The sequence below is a fragment of the Melospiza melodia genome, chromosome 6 (assembly GCF_035770615.1).
Source record: "Melospiza melodia melodia isolate bMelMel2 chromosome 6, bMelMel2.pri, whole genome shotgun sequence".
NCBI lineage: Eukaryota > Metazoa > Chordata > Aves > Passeriformes > Passerellidae > Melospiza > Melospiza melodia.
The window spans coordinates 77,262,794-77,275,661 of NC_086199.1; the positions used below are offsets into that span (position 1 = coordinate 77,262,794).

At 50.2% G+C, this 12,868-nt stretch overlaps 1 long non-coding RNA gene across 2 annotated transcripts; it reads right to left on the minus strand.

Moving 5' to 3' along the window:
* Positions 1-1,083: 1,083 nt before the first annotated feature.
* LOC134419709 (uncharacterized) lies at positions 1,084-6,355 on the minus strand. 2 transcript variants are annotated; one of them, XR_010028115.1, is made up of 3 exons: positions 6,162-6,351; positions 2,563-3,398; positions 1,084-2,482 (listed from the first exon to the last, which is right to left on the minus strand). It is a non-coding gene; the product is annotated as an uncharacterized LOC134419709 (long non-coding RNA). The 2 variants fall into 2 exon arrangements; XR_010028114.1 differs by having other exon boundaries at positions 1,084-3,398; positions 6,162-6,355.
* Between the last annotated feature and the right edge of the window lie 6,513 nt (positions 6,356-12,868).

Below are 12,868 nucleotides of genomic sequence, written 5' to 3' on the forward strand. Positions count from 1 at the left end.
AGGCAGCAATAAGTGGATTTAAAGCCTGTTCTTGAGCAGACAAAGGGGAAAAGTGTGACTCTGATGCTGAACTTGTCATTTTTCATTTGACTTGCCTTTAATTATTGAAGAAGAGAGAGAACTAGGAAAAGAAATAGAATTGATTATTGAGCACTCCTAAAAAGCTCACCATGATTCTGTGTAGAGCCAAAGTGAAGGATGATGGAACAGAGCTCTGTGCATTAGAAGGAAATAAACCTGATGTCCACACAGAGTCTTACTAATTTCTGTTTTTAAAATGCAAAATAAGTTTAGGAAGTGTTGGAAGTTAGTATTTTGGGAAAGAAATGGCAGTTCCACAAAACATTCCATTCCATTTAAGAGAGGCCCTTGGACTGATTCATGTTGTAACTGCTGTCACTGCAATCAGTTGGTGGTTCAGCCTTGAAACGTGCACTTGGCCTTCTATAAAGCACTGTTTTGTTTGCCTTTCAGTGCTATGAGTCTTGATAAATTGGAGAAGTGCCCAAGAGAAATTCATCATCCTGAGATACAAAAGGTAGGAAGTGACTTTTTTTGGTTTGGTTCTTTTTCTTTATTGTTTTCCGGAAATAGAAGTAATTAAGTATAGATACTACTGGTTTGTTTCTTCCAGTAGCTGATAATACTAATACCAACAATAATAATAATAAGAGTAAAGTAATACTACTTCAACTGTCTTTATTTATCCATTGGACTGGCCATTTTAAATCTAAACTTCTAAACACAAATCAAACCATCATCCTTGTAGAATCTTTAATAGGAGTGGGCTAAAGATCCTGGTTTTGCTTACAGGATTTATTGGTTCATGAAGAGCAAGAGGTAAGTACAAGCCTAACTACCCTCTAGCTCACAGACCTGCCCGGTGAATAGAGCTTTGTTTTTTTGATGGGCTTGTGATGACTTTGAAATCAATTGCTCATTCATTACAGTAAAAAAAAAAAAATTGTTTTGAACATGACAGCAAAAATAACTTTAAGCACAACTTAATAATAATAGATCACCAATTTTAGTTAATAATTTTATGCTGTACTCTTGGGTGAGGGAAGACTCGGACACTCAATATGAGATCAGCAAGCTATGTTTATTGCAGAGAGTATCAGACACTTATATAGCACATAATAAGCTTATGAATATTCTGTAAGCCAAGCGATCTATTGGTTAAACTATACCATCAACTCTTCCTCATTCCTTTGGGCCTACATTCCCTATTTCCCACGTCTCTCTGTCTACTTGTTATCCTACCCAGCTAGGCCCAGGCACACGCTATCTTGCAGGTGCAAAACTCAAAAATACCTGTGTTCGGTACTTTCCCAGCTCCTGGTCGACTAACGAGCGAATGTCTGCGTGACCTCTGTCATGGAGCCATTTCTCCACACTATACTATCAAAGTTTAAAGGTAAATTATTATATATTAGGAGATGGTATAAAGTGTATGTTGTAATGTGTAGGATATATACAAAGATACATACTTGAAAGTCCGTAGAGGAAACAAATTTTTATGCCTTCTGTTTGACTGTTTGTCATATATTTGGTTTTATTTCCCAGGGATCAGTGAATTTTAACTCTGGAGTCCTCTATGCTAAGGATGCTCAGCTTACAGATGATGAAATGTTCAGTAATGGTGAGTTTTTCACCTTCTCCTTCATTGTTTTGCTCATCTGAATAAAAAAAAAAAAGGCAAGATTAAAGAAAAAGCAATAGTTTTATTATTTTTACCCTGTTATGTCTGTTTCCTCAGTATTTGCTGGAGCTGTGCTTACCCAAGGTTTGGGTAAAACAAGCTTTGGGTTCCTTCTGTCTCACTGGGAGTTGCCCAATTCAGTTGCATCTGGTGAAATTCACCCTGAGACCTTATAGAACCAGCTCCAACTACGTGAGAGCCATTTGCAGTTCTCTCCAGACACCTGGAGAATGGGTGACGTTTCTGAGGATCCGGCGAGCGTGCTTCTGTCAAAACTCAGTTTGTGAAATTTCTGGGGAAAACCCTTCTGTGTCCTGAAGGGTTCAAACTCTGGTGAGGATCCAGTTATCAGGTGCTCACCTGGATGGTTCCAGCTGCCAAAGGTAACACTTGTACTCTTGCCCTGTAGTTTACATCTATTGTATTTTTGTTATTTTGCAGGATTTTTTGTCTTTGCAAAATATTGTGCATTTCACTCTTTGGAACCTCTCAGATGGTTCTTTGGTGCAGCACCACCCCATGGGACACTTGGCTGCTGTCCTGAAGGGGTTGGTCGCTAGAATTGTAAATCCTGGAGAGTTTGTAAGTCTTCTGTCCCCAGGGAGGTATCATGCTTCGTTTACTTTTGTTCTGTTGGTTAGGCGCTGCCTCTCGTTGCAAGTATGAATTTCAAACTGCCCTGTTCTTATTTTAACTTTTTTCCTGGTTCTCTCCGTCCGGCAGGGAAAGACTCTCGTATCCTTGTCCTCGAGCTCGGTGCTGTCCAAGAAGATACAGAGACTAAAAAAATCATATGAAGCAAAATATGACTGCAGGGAAAAGAAGCTGGAGAGAACAGAAGGTGATATTGTTATCCTTACCCTGTATTAGAGACATCCGCTGTGCTTTGATGCTGGCAGCTGCCAGGGGCTTGTTAGCTCTTTGTAGGCAGGTGTAGGTGTTCACTTGTAGTTTTTATCTCTGTTCAAGTCAATTCAAACTTTGCTAAGCTTACATTTGAAAATTACTCTCTAGAACAGTCCAGCATGACATGCTGGATGTCGTCTCCCAGAGGGACCCAAAACTGCCATAAATTTCACAGGGAGGGATGGGTGTAGAATACTAAAATCGTTCAAGGTTTTCATTTTTATAGGTATTGGCAAAGAAAATGAATTTATCTCTAAATTCATTTGGAAAGAAACCCTCTCTCTCTCCACTTATTTGTATACAGGAATGTAGGAAACTCTGACTAGAGATGGGTAATAGCTTTGAAAATAAAGACATAAGTTTTATCTAGGAATGAACCAATCAAGTGCCCTGAAAGCATGAGAACAGCTGCAGGGGCTGAAGGGAACAGAAAGGGTTCTATCTCATGAACAGAGGTACCTTTTCCTTACAGGTGCTTGTGCTGTAGTTTGGGTTCTGCTTCCTAACATTTCTAGTGTGACAGGGTTTACCATAGAGACAATCTGCCAGGAGGTAGCGCTTTGGGGGGTATGGCAGTCCTGGGTGTGTATTCTGAACTCCTTCAGAATGTTAGGTTTGGAGTATTTCTTATCTCAGGAAAACAGCAGTCTTTTGCATCTGCATATCAGCTGTTGAAATTTTGGGTTCAATTTCTTGAATCACAAATGTCATAGGATTCCTCCCAGATGGCAGCTGTCATGAAGTATGGCTCTTCTTGGTCTTGGGTTTCAGGGGCTGTTTCCAAAGTGACCTACAGACATTGGAATGAAATCATTATTTACTGTGTAAAAGAATCACTCTCCAAAGCATCAGCCAAGGTCTAAATGTGCCATTCTGCCTTTTAAAAGTACCAACATCACAGGATTTTTCTCAGATTAAAGCTTCCATGGAGTCGGACACCACAACATCGGATCTCTCAAGCCTGGCCCTTGAGAATTGTGGGCCTCCTGTGAACTGGTCTTGCCAGAAGGGCTTGCTGAGTTTTCCATTGTGTGGAAAAGAGATCCCATTTGCAGCCTGAAGCCTCATGTTTCCTGTAGGATTTCTACTCCTAGAATTGCACACTTTGAAGGATTTCTTATAGCAGAAGTTTTTTGGGAACTAGGACTCTGGTTGGATTTGGGTCTCTGGACTCTCAGGTGAAGTGACCTTGAGACACTAGGGCATGCAGATTTCCTTGCTGTTGAAAAGAGCTATTGTTCGCACCCAGGAGCCATGGTCTGAATGGGGGTGTCACCTCTTAAATTTGCAAATGTCACAGGATTTCTTCTAAATGAATGGTGCTAAGAACATAAGGTCTGGCTGGCTTTCGACTTAGAGGTGCCTCCTCTAAATTGGTCTTCAGACGCTAGGTTGGAAAGTGTTCCTACATATGCCAAATAGCCCTTGCTATGCAATTAATAAGCTTCAAATTACCATGGAGTTGCTGCCCCTGCAAAGATTTTGGCAGAGCCTGGTTGTGGTGCCCCACTCCACTCCACCACCCTTAGCAGGTCCTTATGGTTGCATGGGGAATCATCGTGGAGCATGCCAACCCAGCTCCATCCTGGGAACAGCACCTGTATTTTACCCTAAAATTTCTGTCCCATTATAGCTCCTGTTAGGATACAAATGTAACTTCTCGGTTTCCACTGATTTTACCCCCAGTCATCTTTCCATACAGACATTGCTCCACTCCCCAGAGGATTATTGTGAGCAGATGTGAGTTCTGCTGTCCCTTTGGACTGACAAAGACAGAGGTTTTGTCCCAAGTTGCTTTTGAACCTGTCCTGCACCTGTTACGAGTCCTCAGTCTCCTGCAATTTTGTGGGTCAGTCACATGTAAAACAGCACAGCTGGCTGGCATGCTTTGCTCATGAGGGGAGACAAGAGAAGAATCCCTCTGCTCACACCAGACCTGCAGCTGCCAAACCTCACCAAAGCACCTGAGGAGCCCCCAGGGACTGATGGTACAGAAGGGAGGTGATGGAGGACAGCACAGCAGGCAGCCTGCCCTCCATCTGGGTGTGAAGAAGGCAGGGCTGGGAACTGTAAGCAACATCCCAGCAGGTCTGGCTGATGGTGCCACCCTGAGGGCTTCCCCTGCCTTTGGGCAGTCCCAGCTGCTGCAGCTCACTTGACAGACTCATTGTCTATACTGTGCTTGGCTGCACTGGAGATGATGAAGCCGAGGACAGCAATGGTTGCCTTCACATCCCCTGACTGCAGATGGGAAGGAGGGCGAGCTCTGTCACCTTGGGAAGGCGTCTGCAGAGTCACTGCTGCCCGTCTCTGGAGCGTGGCTCCATTGGGGGACCGTGGTAAGGACAGCAGTGCTCACTTAACTGTGCACCTGAGGACAGCTTCAGGATCTTGTCATACTGTGGGAGAGCAGAGCTTCACAGTAAACACCAGCTAACACACTGACTGCCAGTGTTAACACTAACAGTTCTTACCTAAATATTAATACTAGTAACACTTACTATGCGTATTATTAATCCTAGTAGAGGCTGGTAGCGTTCTTTAGGCTGAGGCTTGCATGAAGAATACAAAATTAATTAACGTTGCTGATTATGCTATTGTGTTGAAATACTTGGCCTCCACTGCGGTAGCCCCACGCTTACCTCGATGGCCTGCCCCAGCAGGTCCCAAAACACCTGGATGCAGATCAGCTTAAGCTTCACTGATGTGATAAACAGAGTTCACTCTTTATAATTTTTAAAATTTTAATAAAGGATAAAAGGACAAAATAATCCAGCACTGGGATGCTTTTAGCACACAGCCAAAGAGCACAGAGGTAGCTTAAAAACATGTTCACTATATACTGTTACATTGCTGAGGTTACAGGCATATTCATTAACTTACACATTATTCAAACATTCCTTTGACTTTTTGATGTTCCAGGAACTCTCTTGTTTGGTTTTAACCTCTGACTTGTCTGCAGAACGTTCTGTAAATTAGGTCTACATATTTTATTTCTTCCTGTAGTTTTATCCTGTTGCTTCACACTCCCTGATAACACTGGTAAGAGTCGATAAATCCTTCCTGGATGCTTAAGCTCTTTTTGTGTCACTATTATCTTATCACTTGGTAGGGGCAGTCTGCAGTTATAAGAAGCAGAATAATTGCTTTACACCATTTTCTGAGTAAGTTACATAGAAGTATTTTAGTTTCTATTTTAACATTTTGCTAAAGCCTACCATATATTTATCATGCTACTATTCATATGAAATATACAGTGCATACATAAACTGGCATATTACACTATACAAAGCAGTTCAAAGTAAGAATAAGTTTTACCACATCAAAATACTTGTAATGCAAAAAGCTAATCTATGAATGTGAAAGCCAGTATTGTTTTATCATCTATAACATCCGACGACGAGGGTGAGCAGCGGGCCCGCAGCAGGCGGAGGGCGGGCAGGGGGACGCGGGCACTTAACTTTGGCCAGGGTGCTGATCTCGGCCAGTCGGGGCAGGCCAAGTCCCCGCAGAAGCGCTGCACGCCCTCCCCGCTCCCGAGCCCTCTCCTCACCAAATCGCCGCCGCTCCCTAGTCCGCCCTGCTGTCGCAAAGACGACCCGGAACCCCTCCCGGGCTACACTCCTCTCCGCCTCCTGCCCCGAGTGCCGTTGGGGCGCTCCGGTAGGGGCTCTGCGGGGGTCCTTTCGCCGGGACCTGGGCACGAGAGAAGGCCGGAGAAGGGGACGGGGGTTGCCGCCGCCGCCGCCGCCGCCGCCGCCGCCGCCTGCGAGCCCTTCGGGCAGCCCGAGCTCCGCCCCACGCTCCCACGGGCCGCAGCCTGACGGCTCCTAAGCGTGCCAATCACGGCCCGCCTTTCTCCGTCCGCCCTGTCCAATCACAGCCGCCCTTTCAAACCGGAGGCGGTCCCGCCAATCTCAGCCCGCTCAGTCGCGGCTCGCCGCCTCAGACTGGCCCCGCTCGCCCGTACGCCTGAGGCGCCGCTCCCGCCACCGCCGCTTTGGGAGCCGGCGGAGCAGCGTCCCCGCTGCCGCTGCCTCGGCAGGCGCTGTTGCGGACGGGAAGGGCGGCCGGGAGCTTCCAGTTCAGGTCCTGGTCGAGATCAGGTTCTGGTCCAGGGAAGCGGGCAGGCGGCGGGGAGCGGGCGGACGCGGCCACAGCAATGGCGGCGGCGGGAGCAGCGCTTGAGGGGACCGCGGGGAGTCGCGGATCCGAGCGCGGCGGGAATGGGCGGGCTGGGATTGGTGGAGCCGGCAGGCGCTGCTTCGGGTTGTGATTGGCTGGCTGTCCGCCCGTGGGGCATAAATAGCGGGCGTTGGGGCAGCAGCGGCGTCAGTTCGGCGGTGAAGCTGGGAGCGACGGGGGCTGCGGATGCGCGGTCCGAGGAGCGGCGCTGCGCCAGGACGGGACCCCCGCGGCAGCTGATCCAGGGAGCGCCGGTGAGCACGGGCGCGACGCCTGCGGCAGTATCTGGGGCCGGCCGTGTCCAGTTCTTTCTGCCGCGCCCTGCGTGGCTCGGGTAGCCGGCGGCTGGTGTGGGGCCTGGAGTGGCGCGGTGGGGGGGGGGCGCCGCCTGCTGTCACTGGGGGCTGGGAAGTAGCTGCTTTGCGGTTTCTGGATTTAAAGAAATGTTCAGAATACGAGGAATAAAGCTTGCTTTTTGTATTTTTATTACTTTATTTTCTTTTTACTTGTAATGTTTTTTTTCTTAATTGTGTTATTTTAGTATTGCCCGTTTTAATACATCTTTTTGGTTTGATTTGTTTTCTTTACTAGCTATCTCATGTTAATTCGGTAAGGGTTGTGGGACTGGGGCTGAAACACCAGTTGTGAGAGCAGTGGGGACATGAAACCCCAGGGTGTGGAATAATGATTTTGGCATGAGTCAGGCCCAAAACAATGTGGAGGGGTGGAAATGCTGAGGCTAGATAAATGCCATGGGAGGAAGGCATGGAGCTGCAGCACAGGGCCTGCAGGTTATGCCTGGGGGTTCCCAGCCCCTGCCCTATGGTACCAACGAGGGGCTGAGGGTGTGGGGACTCAGAGGGTTCTAGGGCTCAAGAACCAGCCCAAGAGTGCCTTTTGGGATGGGGGGGCAGGAGTCCAGTGGCTGTTCCCAGCCCCCGGAGCTGCCTGAGGGGAGGTGAGGGGGCCTTTGTGCAGGTGCTGGGCTGAGAGCCAGGGTGAGGGGGAGGGTGGATGTTGAGCTTCAGGCTTCCAGTGTCCCCAGAGTTGGGATGCCACTTAGGGTTGCCACTTAGGGCTGGGTGGGTGGATGGGACAGCTTCTAGAGATACTGAAATTGTAATGATGGCAGTAACTGATTTGTGGCCTTATCAACAGCCCCAAGGTGCAGTGAGAAGCATGAGCAGCTTTTAGCTGCAGCCAGTAGGAAGCTGAGGAGCTGGAGCTGAGGCAGCAGAGCTGGAGGAGACAGAAATATGGTAGGGTTTGATGTAAAACCTCTGTGGGGCTGGGATAGGGATTGTGGAGTGGGGAGGTGAACTGCATGGTTGGAATTGAAATTGCTGTGAGGGCTGTGATCTGAGCTCAAGAACTAGAGCTAAAACAAAGATCCTGTCCTGAGAAGCACAAGTAGTATCGTGTGGCACTACTGTGAAGATGTTGAGCAGGAAGTGCAAGAGAAGAGCTGGCAGTTAAATAAAGCTTGTGGGACTGGAGTTGAAATCACTGGGGACGGGGTGGGGACTGCAGTGCTGCAGAAACAGTCATTGCTACAAGGGATACACACTGTGGATCTCAGGACTAAACGTGGAATGGGATACAGAGCTGGAAGAAGAGAGCTGGCAGTAAAATAAAGCTTGTGGGTCAAGAACTGAAAGGGCTGGAATCACTGGGTCTGGTCTTATCATTGTGGGACTGGGATCGGGTCTGCACACAACACGGGAACTATAGGGCTGGCACAAAGAAGATAAAATAAAGCTTGTGGGTCAAGAGCTGAAATCACTGGGCCTGGTCTTAATCACTGTGGGACTGGCATTGCAGCTTAACACATGACAGCAACCTTAGGACTGGTAAAGGCAGTGTATTGTTCTTGCGCCGAGGTCACTGTAGGCCTTTGACATGGAGGCAGGGGCTGGGTATTGCCGCTAATAGTAGAACAGGATGTGTGGAGTGGGGAAAGGGGGCGGCAAGCTCGCGCCTGAAAACCCCGTCGATGCTAGAATATTGCCTGCGCCTGTGATGGCACCTCTTGGGGTGCGGCTGAAATCTCCGTGGGGCTGGGAAGTGGACCGCGGGGCTGGCAATTTGAATGAAAATGGCAAAGGCACTAGACCTGTGAACGGGGCCGTGGGCATCCAGGACGACTTATGCAGGGGTGTGCAAAGTGGCTGGGGACTGCTCGGTGGGAGCTAAAATCACTGCAGGGCTAGCATATGGATGGTGGGGTGGGCTTCCAGAGGCTCGTGCCAGAGCTGAATTGTTGCCCAGCTGGAGCCAAGAGCCAGATGCTGCCATTTGAAGCTGGAGAAACACAGAGCTGGAGCTGGAAGAAGAGAGCTGGCAGTAAAATAAAGCTTGTGGGTCAAGAGCTGAAATCACTGGGCCTGGTCTTAATCACTGTGGGACTGGCATTGCAGCTTAACACATGACAGCAACCTTAGGGCTGGTAAAGGCAGTGTATTGTTCTTGCGCCGAGGTCACTGTAGGCCTGTGACATGGAGGCAGGGGCTGGGTATTGCCGCTAATAGTAGAACAGGATGTGTGGAGTGGGGAAAGGGGGCGGCAAGCTCGCGCCTGAAAACCCCGTCGATGCTAGAATATTGCCTGCGCCTGTGATGGCACCTCTTGGGGTGCGGCTGAAATCTCCGTGGGGCTGGGAAGTGGACCCGCGGGGCTGGCAATTTGAATGAAAATGGCAAAGGCACTAGACCTGTGAACGGGGCCGTGGGCATCCAGGACGACTTATGCAGGGGTGTGCAAAGTGACTGGGGACTGCTCGGTGGGAGCTAAAATCACTGCAGGGCTAGCATATGGATGGTGGGGTGGGCTTCCAGAGGCTCGTGCCAGAGCTGAATTGTTGCCCAGCTGGAGCCAAGAGCCAGATGCTGCCATTTGAAGCTGGAGAAACACAGAGCTGGAGCTGGAAGAAGAGAGCTGGCAGTAAAATAAAACTTGTGGGTCAAGAGCTGAAATCACTGGGCCTGGTCTTAATCACTGTGGGACTGGCATTGCAGCTTAACACATGACAGCAACCTTAGGACTGGTAAAGGCAGTGTATTGTTCTTGCGCCGAGGTCACTGTAGGCCTGTGACATGGAGGCAGGGGCTGGGTATTGCCGCTAATAGTAGAACAGGATGTGTGGAGTGGGGAAAGGGGGCGGCAAGCTCGCGCCTGAAAACCCCGTCGATGCTAGAATATTGCCTGCGCCTGTGATGGCACCTCTTGGGGTGCGGCTGAAATCTCCGTGGGGCTGGGAAGTGGACCGCGGGGCTGGCAATTTGAATGAAAATGGCAAAGGCACTAGACCTGTGAACGGGGCCGTGGGCATCCAGGACGACTTATGCAGGGGTGTGCACAGTGGCTGGGGACTGCTCGGTGGGAGCTAAAATCACTGCAGGGCTAGCATATGGATGGTGGGGTGGGCTTCCAGAGGCTCGTGCCAGAGCTGAATTGTTGCCCAGCTGGAGCCAAGAGCCAGATGCTGCCATTTGAAGCTGGAGAAACACAGAGCTGGAGCTGGAAGAAGAGAGCTGGCAGTAAAATAAAGCTTGTGGGTCAAGAGCTGAAATCACTGGGCCTGGTCTTAATCACTGTGGGACTGGCATTGCAGCTTAACACATGACAGCAACCTTAGGGCTGGTAAAGGCAGTGTATTGTTCTTGCGCCGAGGTCACTGTAGGCCTGTGACATGGAGGCAGGGGCTGGGTATTGCCGCTAATAGTAGAACAGGATGTGTGGAGTGGGGAAAGGGGGCGGCGAGCTCGCGCCTGAAAACCCCGTCGATGCTAGAATATTGCCTGCGCCTGTGATGGCACCTCTTGGGGTGCGGCTGAAATCTCCGTGGGGCTGGGAAGTGGACCCGCGGGGCTGGCAATTTGAATGAAAATGGCAAAGGCACTAGACCTGTGAACGGGGCCGTGGGCATCCAGGACGACTTATGCAGGGGTGTGCAAAGTGACTGGGGACTGCTCGGTGGGAGCTAAAATCACTGCAGGGCTAGCATATGGATGGTGGGGTGGGCTTCCAGAGGCTCGTGCCAGAGCTGAATTGTTGCCCAGCTGGAGCCAAGAGCCAGATGCTGCCATTTGAAGCTGGAGAAACACAGAGCTGGAGCTGGAAGAAGAGAGCTGGCAGTAAAATAAAGCTTGTGGGTCAAGAGCTGAAATCACTGGGCCTGGTCTTAATCACTGTGGGACTGGCATTGCAGCTTAACACATGACAGCAACCTTAGGGCTGGTAAAGGCAGTGTATTGTTCTTGCGCCGAGGTCACTGTAGGCCTGTGACATGGAGGCAGGGGCTGGGTATTGCCGCTAATAGTAGAACAGGATGTGTGGAGTGGGGAAAGGGGGCGGCAAGCTCGCGCCTGAAAACCCCGTCGATGCTAGAATATTGCCTGCGCCTGTGATGGCACCTCTTGGGGTGCGGCTGAAATCTCCGTGGGGCTGGGAAGTGGACCCGCGGGGCTGGCAATTTGAATGAAAATGGCAAAGGCACTAGACCTGTGAACGGGGCCGTGGGCATCCAGGACGACTTATGCAGGGGTGTGCAAAGTGACTGGGGACTGCTCGGTGGGAGCTAAAATCACTGCAGGGCTAGCATATGGATGGTGGGGTGGGCTTCCAGAGGCTCGTGCCAGAGCTGAATTGTTGCCCAGCTGGAGCCAAGAGCCAGATGCTGCCATTTGAAGCTGGAGAAACACAGAGCTGGAGCTGGAAGAAGAGAGCTGGCAGTAAAATAAAGCTTGTGGGTCAAGAGCTGAAATCACTGGGCCTGGTCTTAATCACTGTGGGACTGGCATTGCAGCTTAACACATGACAGCAACCTTAGGGCTGGTAAAGGCAGTGTATTGTTCTTGCGCCGAGGTCACTGTAGGCCTGTGACGTGGAGGCAGGGGCTGGGTATTGCCGCTAATAGTAGAACAGGATGTGTGGAGTGGGGAAAGGGGGCGGCAAGCTCGCGCCTGAAAACCCCGTCGATGCTAGAATATTGCCTGCGCCTGTGATGGCACCTCTTGGGGTGCGGCTGAAATCTCCGTGGGGCTGGGAAGTGGACCGCGGGGCTGGCAATTTGAATGAAAATGGCAAAGGCACTAGACCTGTGAACGGGGCCGTGGGCATCCAGGACGACTTATGCAGGGGTGTGCAAAGTGACTGGGGACTGCTCGGTGGGAGCTAAAATCACTGCAGGGCTAGCATATGGATGGTGGGGTGGGCTTCCAGAGGCTCGTGCCAGAGCTGAATTGTTGCCCAGCTGGAGCCAAGAGCCAGATGCTGCCATTTGAAGCTGGAGAAACACAGAGCTGGAGCTGGAAGAAGAGAGCTGGCAGTAAAATAAAGCTTGTGGGTCAAGAGCTGAAATCACTGGGCCTGGTCTTAATCACTGTGGGACTGGCATTGCAGCTTAACACATGACAGCAACCTTAGGGCTGGTAAAGGCAGTGTATTGTTCTTGCGCCGAGGTCACTGTAGGCCTGTGACATGGAGGCAGGGGCTGGGTATTGCCGCTAATAGTAGAACAGGATGTGTGGAGTGGGGAAAGGGGGCGGCAAGCTCGCGCCTGAAAACCCCGTCGATGCTAGAATATTGCCTGCGCCTGTGATGGCACCTCTTGGGGTGCGGCTGAAATCTCCGTGGGGCTGGGAAGTGGACCGCGGGGCTGGCAATTTGAATGAAAATGGCAAAGGCACTAGACCTGTGAACGGGGCCGTGGGCATCCAGGACGACTTATGCAGGGGTGTGCAAAGTGACTGGGGACTGCTCGGTGGGAGCTAAAATCACTGCAGGGCTAGCATATGGATGGTGGGGTGGGCTTCCAGAGGCTCGTGCCAGAGCTGAATTGTTGCCCAGCTGGAGCCAAGAGCCAGATGCTGCCATTTGAAGCTGGAGAAACACAGAGCTGGAGCTGGAAGAAGAGAGCTGGCAGTAAAATAAAGCTTGTGGGTCAAGAGCTGAAATCACTGGGCCTGGTCTTAATCACTGTGGGACTGGCATTGCAGCTTAACACATGACAGCAACCTTAGGGCTGGTAAAGGCAGTGTATTGTTCTTGCGCCGAGGTCACTGTAGGCCTGTGACA